The sequence below is a fragment of the Hipposideros armiger genome, unplaced genomic scaffold (genome assembly GCF_001890085.2).
Source record: "Hipposideros armiger isolate ML-2016 unplaced genomic scaffold, ASM189008v1 scaffold_251, whole genome shotgun sequence".
NCBI classification, from domain to species: domain Eukaryota; kingdom Metazoa; phylum Chordata; class Mammalia; order Chiroptera; family Hipposideridae; genus Hipposideros; species Hipposideros armiger.
In genome coordinates this window covers 800,334-809,053 of record NW_017731601.1, presented here as the reverse complement: position 1 = coordinate 809,053, position 8,720 = coordinate 800,334, and positions in this window count along the sequence as shown.

Sequence of the window (8,720 nt, the reverse complement as noted above, 5' to 3'; positions counted from 1 at the left end):
CTTTTGCATTCTTAGTGCTCTGAACAGTGCCTGACACATAGTAAGTACTCAATAAATGTTTATAAAATAAATTAATTGCTCCTGTCACTTAAGCCTTTAATACATTGACCCTGTCAATATAGTCTCACTTTTTGACTAACTAGTTTAATTCGATAAACTTAGAGTTTTAAGAGATAACTCCTTGATAAGAATTATGAATATGAACAAATTTAACTGGCATATTACTAGAAGCAACAATTTCTAAATTCTGGCCACCCTGCTCTGCTCAGGGATATAAGCATTGTATAACCAAAATGAAATATAGCATCATTTGTTGGGGTCTCTCTTTTTAATGTGACAGCAAGAAGTGTAATCCATTTTAGCATGACTACAAATTTCAAAAGTAAAGAGATCGGTTTTATGTTTTCTAACTTATCCACCCTATTCTTTTCCCTCCTCATCACAATTCACTTTCTGATGAGAACAGATGTTTTTCACACTTGTCTATATCCAGGTATCTAAAATTACTTGTCAGAATTTTCAAACCTTCTTTTTTGCATTGTTGAGGTCTCCCAATTTATTGTCCAATCTAAGATCAGGTATTTTTCACCTAGGAAGGCTTTAAAAAAAGTTAGAATTCCCCACAGTGTGCCAGTAATCTTACTTATCTAAAGTGCCAAAGTGGGGCATGGGATGCTTTTAATATAGCAGGAATTTGAGAGGACGAAGAAACTGGCCATACAACACACATGGACAGTTAAATAAATATCACAAATAAATATTATACAATAGGAAAAAAGTAGTCATCGGGCAGCAAGCAATAACACCAATAGAATTGCGTAAATAGAACATAGATTGGAGTATTTAATAAATGATTCATTAAAAAGGTACAATTTCAGTTGGTTTTGGAGAATGGTTAGAATTTGTAACTCATTTATTAAGATTTGGTAAATAATAAATATTTGTGGAATGAAATGAGATTAGAAAGTAAATATATTATGACTGTTGAAAGAGTTTGAATATGTGACATTTTCAGTGACTCACAATGGAATAGTTTTAAATAAGCAAGTGACATGAAATTAATTCAGACAATAATTATGGAAATTGTCTAAATGCTCTATAACAAGGAAATTTTGAAAAGTAGATTAATTATAAATGAAATATAAGCTTTTTTTTTCTGAGGGGGAGCTATGCCCCTAAAATAATTCTGTCTTTTATAGAACAACAAAAAAGAAGGAAAAATAGAAAAAAGATAGTGGGTAAAATGAAAAACTCAAAGGAGTGCTATGTACAATTCCAATTTACTGTAGACAAGCCTTATAGAGCTAACCAGCTAGTCAAATGAAGCAAATGACATCATAACAGTAAACAAACCTTATGATCTGCAATAAATGTGATATCTTTCTCCAGAGTTTCTTTTCAAAAGACACAACTGATAATATGGACACTCATTTATCTTAAACTCGATAGTACTTTTTATCCCTTGTAATAGAAAATTTCTGATAGTTATTTACCTGTCATGACTCTTACAAAAGCAAAAAAAAAAATTAAAAACCATTTTAGTGTCACCACCAAGGCTTAAAATTTCTCTCATAATTTTAAAGAACTTTACCATAAGACCTTGAGTGTGTTTTAATAAAGGATGGGTGAGTGATTTATCAAAGGTTATATAACAAAGTTAGAATTTGTGATTAACATAAGTCATTGATTTTTGAAATTGTAGGCATCGGTTATTTTTTTTCCCTTTGCATTCAAAGATGTTGCTTTGTTTTGTTTTCTAAAGAAACGCCTTTGTAAACTTGCATTTAGATGGTATAAATGGATGTAGAAATATGCCAGGTCCATAGACATATAAAAATAAATGTAGAAATGTGCACAGGGCTTATAAAACATAAGATTTCTTTGAAAAATGCATAGCCCATCACTGCGTCTGATTAAGAGGCTACCCAGGAAACAGTCACAAAGGGATTTCATGGCCCAACTTCATTCGGAGTTCTAAGAAATAGGACAGGTGTGAGAATAAGACCGAATGAGAAAGATATACTTGAAAATTAAGGATAATTGAAGCAATAATTCCATTAGAAGAGGCAATGAGCCCTAACTAGACTGAAATGTCTACAATGGAAACATCTAGAAATGAGGTGACTGACCGCACAACACTGGTGTCATATTTAAGAGAGATTTTTTTATGCAGTTTTCAGAGGATAGAGACTTGTTTAGATTGCCTATCAATTCATGTATCAAAGGAAAGAACCTGGGAGAAGACTCAGCTGTTCATTTTGATATCCATCTTCATTTATTCACTCATCCAATAAATATTTATCCTAAGCTTTTGAAGTATGTTGAACAAAGCATAAATAAATGAATGCCATTATAAATCATATATTTGAGTGGGATACACAATGAACATGATAAGTAAAAAATGGTAGATTCCCTACTAATAGGCACTAAAAAATATTAAAGTGGAAAGGGAAGTATAAAATATAATGGTATGAGGAAATATGAACTTTTAGGCAGGTGGCCACGGATGGCCTCACTGAGAGGGAAATGTCTGTAGACTCAAAAGACATGAAGGAGCTAGCCAAGTGGATGCTTTCTGGAAGAGCTTATGATGAGAGGAAAATGTAATTAGATACGTTCTGTTTAGTTAATACTTAGGTATTATTATATACATTTTATCAATGAGGAAACAGACACAGAGAAATAATAAATATCCTAAGGTCAGAAACTATTCAATGACATAGCCAGGGTCTAAACCTAAGCCAACCCTACATCCAGAGAAGAATGTTTAATGTGTAAACAGCCCTCTTCCTAATTCCTTTAATTTTATCCTATTTGTTCTTTTCTCTTTCTAAACATTAGGCCAGGTCACCCTATTACATAGCATGTTTTCCTTTTTGTTACTCTATCAAGTTGTTATCTTTTAAATTTGTTTTCTTTACCAGTTATAAAGCATTCGTAAGTTGCTTTATCATTGCTCTTGAGGAAGTACTTTCTCTTTTGTCTCCAACTCAGTACCACATCTTTCAAACTAGGACCCTTGAAATTTGACTTCACTTCTCTGAAAGTTGCACAGCGCCTTTCAAACCCCCAATGCAAAAGGCTTTTCTAATTCCTCATCTCCTTAGATCTTACTGAAGTAACAACCAAGAATATGTGACTCTTGGCCCTGGAAACATCTAAGTGTGAATCACGGGTCTGTCATTGCCAAGTGCGGATAAAAAAGGACAATATCTAATCCCCTAATACATCTGTACACTCACCTGCCTGATTGTAATTGATTTACTGATACTATTCTTGTGTGGTCTTAGTGATCACTCAGTAAAGGCTACTAAATATGAATATGAAGAATTATCATCTTTTCTCAAACCTCCTCTTTGTATTTCTTGACACACATTTATTCAGTTCGTCACTGAAAAATCTGTCAGCTATTCTGGTTCTTCTTCCTTCAACATTGACAACTTATGGGTCTTGGCAAAAGCCCCATTTTTGGACTTTTTTTTCTCTCTTTCTGAGAAAAAATTTACCCTCTGTGATATCATTCGTTATCAAAGTACCAGCTGTCACCTTTATGCAGAGGACCTCTAAGTCAGCTCCTATTGTAGTTTGTCTCTGAAGTGTCAAGTCTACATTCCCAATTGCCCCTAAGCATTTTCACATGATTTTTTTCTGCCAGTAGATCAAAATCCCAATCTACAAATAAAGATAAGAAAAAGCAAGATTCTTTCTTCCAAATCAGCTATTATTCTTATGTTTCGAGCTTCATATTTTTTAATACCACTTTTCAAAAGTTTGAAATTTTGATGCCATCATTCACCTGCCACCCCCATTAGCTATCTAATCATAGCCATATTATATTAAGACACAAAAGGCCTGAGAGCTTTATCACACCATCCCTTATCACAGATGAGTAAGCATAGAACCAGATATGCAGCTAGATGTGCGGAGTCCGAATGGGAACCTAGGTTTCCAAACTCCTAGTCCACAGTTCTTTCCCATGTACAAATATGAATCTGTGCCAGTTCTAAATAATCTTGTTCCCATACTGTCTCTTAAATCTGTTCACTCCCAGTTCCACTATCACTATCTATTTCACGCTTTCTTTATTTAGAATATCTCTATAGTTATCAAATTGGTTTCTTTCTGGCATATGCACTAAGTAAGGAAAGTTTCTTAAGATACATCAGCCCTGCTCAGAACCATTCACTGTTTCTGTATTTCTTAGTAATTAGTGAAGCTCATTTTCATTGAATCATATGCCCTAGGAGCTACAATAGGCATACTCTACACCCATGATCTTATTTAAGCTTTAAAACAAACTGTGTGATGTTCTTGTCCAGATCCCTCTCACGCACTCACAGGAAGTGAATGTAACCCGCATTTGCTCGTTAGTAAACTGCAGCACTGAAATAAAGATGGTTTGCCTGACTCCAAAGTTCTTTCAAGAATATGCGAGAACCATCTGCCTTTGCAAACTTGTCTACTATATTCTATACAAACTACTATATTTAAGCTGAACCCACTGTTCATTAAGTAGGCTTAATTCTGTAATTCATTTATGTGTTTTGGTATGCTATTACCTGCAATACCTTCTTTGCCCTTCATGTACATATCTGTTAAAATCTACCAGCTTTGGACAGGTGGTAGAAGAGGGTAAAGGGGGCCAAATATATGGTGATGGAAGGAGAACTGACTGGGTGGTGAGGACGCAATGTGATATATAGATGACGTATTACAGAATTGTACGCTTGAAACCTATGTAATTTTACTAACCATTGTCACCCCAATACATTTAATTAAAATGAATTGAGAGTCATCAGGCTAACTAGAAAGCTGTCCCTTGGGGATTTTAAATTTCTGGTCATCATAGTCTATTCATTTTTTGCCAACCCAAGCATGGTAACGAGGGCTTTGAACATAAATATTTGCATATAAACTATTTAAATATACATGCATTGTCAACCTTAGACTTTATTTGATGTAGAAAACCACTTGACAATCATGAAGGTAATTGGAAGAAATTTCTAAGAAGAGAATATGTAACACAAAACCAAACAAAAACAGAATATTATGATTTACAGGAAGCACGCAAGGTCAAATACACATCAGTATGGTGTAAGTATCGATAACATTGCTTAAGCACCTGGTAGACAGTGCTGTGAGCTATAGATGGCAAAGTGAAGAAGATATAGTTCTTACTCTTGCTAAGCTCACAATGTGATATAAATAAAAGACACACATAGCCAGAATAGATCAACCAATACAAGGTTAAATGCTGAAATGATGTACTAAGGAAAGAAAGTTGTGGATTCCTTTGGCCGTATATGGCTCCCCAGAGCTCTTTCCTTTACAAGGCAGGTGAGAGTTCTTTCTATGGCTACACAATTTCTTGGTTAGATATTGCATTGTATCGCTGTCTTATGTCACGATTTATTAATAACTAAAACCTATCCTTCAGGAAACCCTGACACCTGCATAAACAACTAGACTCTGCTTCATGTTTATAGATGCAAGCGTGAAAGTTTAGGTGTAGCTGTATGGGAACCGGTTCTTTTATCTTTTCAGTTAAGTTAATTATATGGACCCTTACCTTTCCAAATATTATTTATTGTCTTCCCCGGGCACAATGGTATTTCAGAAGTCCATATATCAAATAGTCGTATATCCTCTAACTATTCTTCTTTGATTTAGTTAGAGGCTGCCACATATTGGAATGCTACTTCAGGATAACGGGCTATGGCTCTCTCACTTCCATTAGGAACAAAAGCAATTACTCAAAGAGAGGCACCGTGTCTTCATTCTGCCTCTGTTCTCTCACCCAAATTACAGTTGCACTATTATGATAAACCGCTGGCCTCAAAATTGCTACTTTATTGTAGTTGCCCAGCGATTCACTTCGTTTCTGAAGTTGAACCTGTTTGATTATGGCTCAATTGGCAATGTATGTACCTTGGTGAATTCCAGTTCTTTCAAGACTGTAAAAATATGGTTCATCTATTTGGAAAGAGGATCGAGATGGTGATTCGTTGGTGAACTCTAGGAGTTAGAAATTCCCCAATTCCCCACTCGTTGTCTCCAGTGCTGCCTCTCTCACTTCATCTTGACTGTCAAATATTATATTTTTAGACATTTGTTTTCACCAAGCATCCCTGTTCTTAGAACACTGACATGTTGAAGATAGTCAGCCTTTCATTCAGAACTTGAAGGAACATGTACTCCCCTGCTCCCCTGAGTGGTTTTGTGCCCTGGCTATATGTAGTTTTCCATTGTAGACTCATAAAATGCAACTGAGCATTTTGGGAGTTATTCCTTTCATGTTTTTCTCTGACAATGACCCCGTGTGGGAAGTGAGCATGCCTGTCCCATCACTGTGCACAATTGGATGAACAAATACAGATTTTGGTAGTCTTTCAACACTGCTTTATTGCATTTCATTGTCACTGACCTGCCAATTCTTTTTACTTCCTCCAAATGATATCATTATTCCCATTATCCCATAGCTTTTCCAAGCCATCAGTTTGATGAAAGCATGGTCAGAACAACAACAGTAGGCTTTGTCCATGCTTTCTTTTTATATTTTTCTTTGCACGAATGAAACAAAATCTACTCTTTAAGTAAAAAAAAATAAAATAAAAAATTGTAAAGTTTGTTTTAGGAGTCTCATATACCACATTTATTTATCCTTCTACTCTTTTTATGTGTTGCAAATGCATTAATGAGTTTCTCTCTCTAGCTTTTTCCCCTGCCATTTCTGCCTTCTTTCCCATGTCATTTTCTATTTTTCTCTGTTCCTTTTCAAACTTTCATTTGCTTTCTCTATTAACACGCTGACCTAAAACTGCTCATTGGTAGGTGCTTAGATTCTTTATAGCACATACAGATAAATGGAGCCATGCGAATACAGCCCAGTTCTCTGAGGTGTATGTGCCAAGTACACTGCAGGCTAAATCCCTCATGTTGCCTCAGCCTAAGTAATTATAAACCGATTTTGCTTTCAGAATAGGTTTCAGGTTCTTTTTCTGGGATTTTTGCCTAGGAACTAAGTCTTCCTCATTGTAATCCAGTTACTGGCATGAGTCATGCGCAAAACAGAAGGATTAGCAAGAATCCTAGGAGCACTACTCAAATAATTGTTAGCATCACTTTTAAATTCTTGGTGAAATACCCTACCTGCAAGTTGCCATGGCCTTGAATATCAACACCAATCTGGGTTCAATATGTTCCATTATATGGAGATTTGGGACAAAGCGGTGATGCTTCTTGGGGCCACTCTGTGGAGCTATGATGGAAACCCATTTCCAGTTTCTTCCACTTTTCTACAAATGCTTCTAAGTTCTGTTGTCATATCTCAGAGTCCTTCTCACTTTATAATAACATATACCGTATTTCCCCATGTATAAGACACACCTTTTCGAAAAATTTGGGGTCTAAAAACTGGGAGCGCATCTTATACAGTGGTTGTAGGCTTTTTTTACTTGCATTTCCCGCAAGTGATGAGGAGTTGTATGAATTTTATGATGAATAAAACTTGAGTTCAATAACTTTAGGTAACACATTTTTTTTTCAAATTTCGGGCCCCCAAATTAAGGTGCGTCTTTTACATGGGAGCGTCTTATACATGGAGAAATATGGTAATAATAGCATAGTTTAAGTTTATTTCAATGAAAATACTTTACTCATCTTAGAGGTCATTTTTGATCAAAGCAGAAATGAAAAAGGGTCATAAATCTCTTGCTTTTGATGAGGGTAATGTGTGGGGGTAGGGAATGGGGGTTAATAGAGACAGTTTACAGCATGGTGTTAGAAAAACAGTCTTTATAAAGATGTACTACTTCCTGGTCAAGAGAAACACAGATGTTTACTAATTCAAAGTTCTTATTTACTATATTCAGCAATGATTAAAATTTATTTTCCAATAGTAATGCGTAGTCGTCATGTTGGGTGTATAACAAAACGCAGACAGAAAAAAAAGTCAATTTGATATTATAAGTCAATTTTTTGTAAACCACTTACTTGTGTACTTCAATACAATAGAGTAAAATGATACAGTAAATGACACAAATTAATTTTATTGTAAATTTTTTTTAATAACAATGGTAAAAATTGTAACTGTATGCTCAAACATCTAGCTTGCCCTATACAATATCAGGCTGTATGCTCCTGTGGAATACTTCACTTATCTCCATATACATTTGTTAGAAATATCATTGCTTGTGAATCATTTGTCAGGCTGAGCATTATAACTTTACACTGATTTCCACATCATCTTTCTAAGTGTTTTTCTTACTTTGCTCTTGTTTTTACTTTGTAAAGTTTAACAGGTAAAATTATCAAAGATATAGTCAGTATCTGGGTCCACCTGTGATTTATCAATGTCACTGCTGTGGGAAAGAGGTAATTGTATTACCATGTTCTAGAAATTGCATTAAAGTGACATGGTAACATTGAATAAAGTATTGTTGAAGGGAGGGTGGAATTGTTTATATCTACTTTATTCATAGAAATTTAAGGAGAAAAATTAACAAATATGGACAAGGGGTATTTGATAAAATTTGGAATAGCACATTTCCTGAGAATTTTAAGCCTCCTTAAAATTATGATAAAAGTACTGGCACCATTTAGTTCTTTATTATCTAATCCTGGCTGCTTATTCTCTGCATGTTGCCATATATGGCAGTTAACTTTTAGAATTTGCTGTTGCATAGAAAAAAATGTTTGTCATATTGTAGCTAGAGAATGGA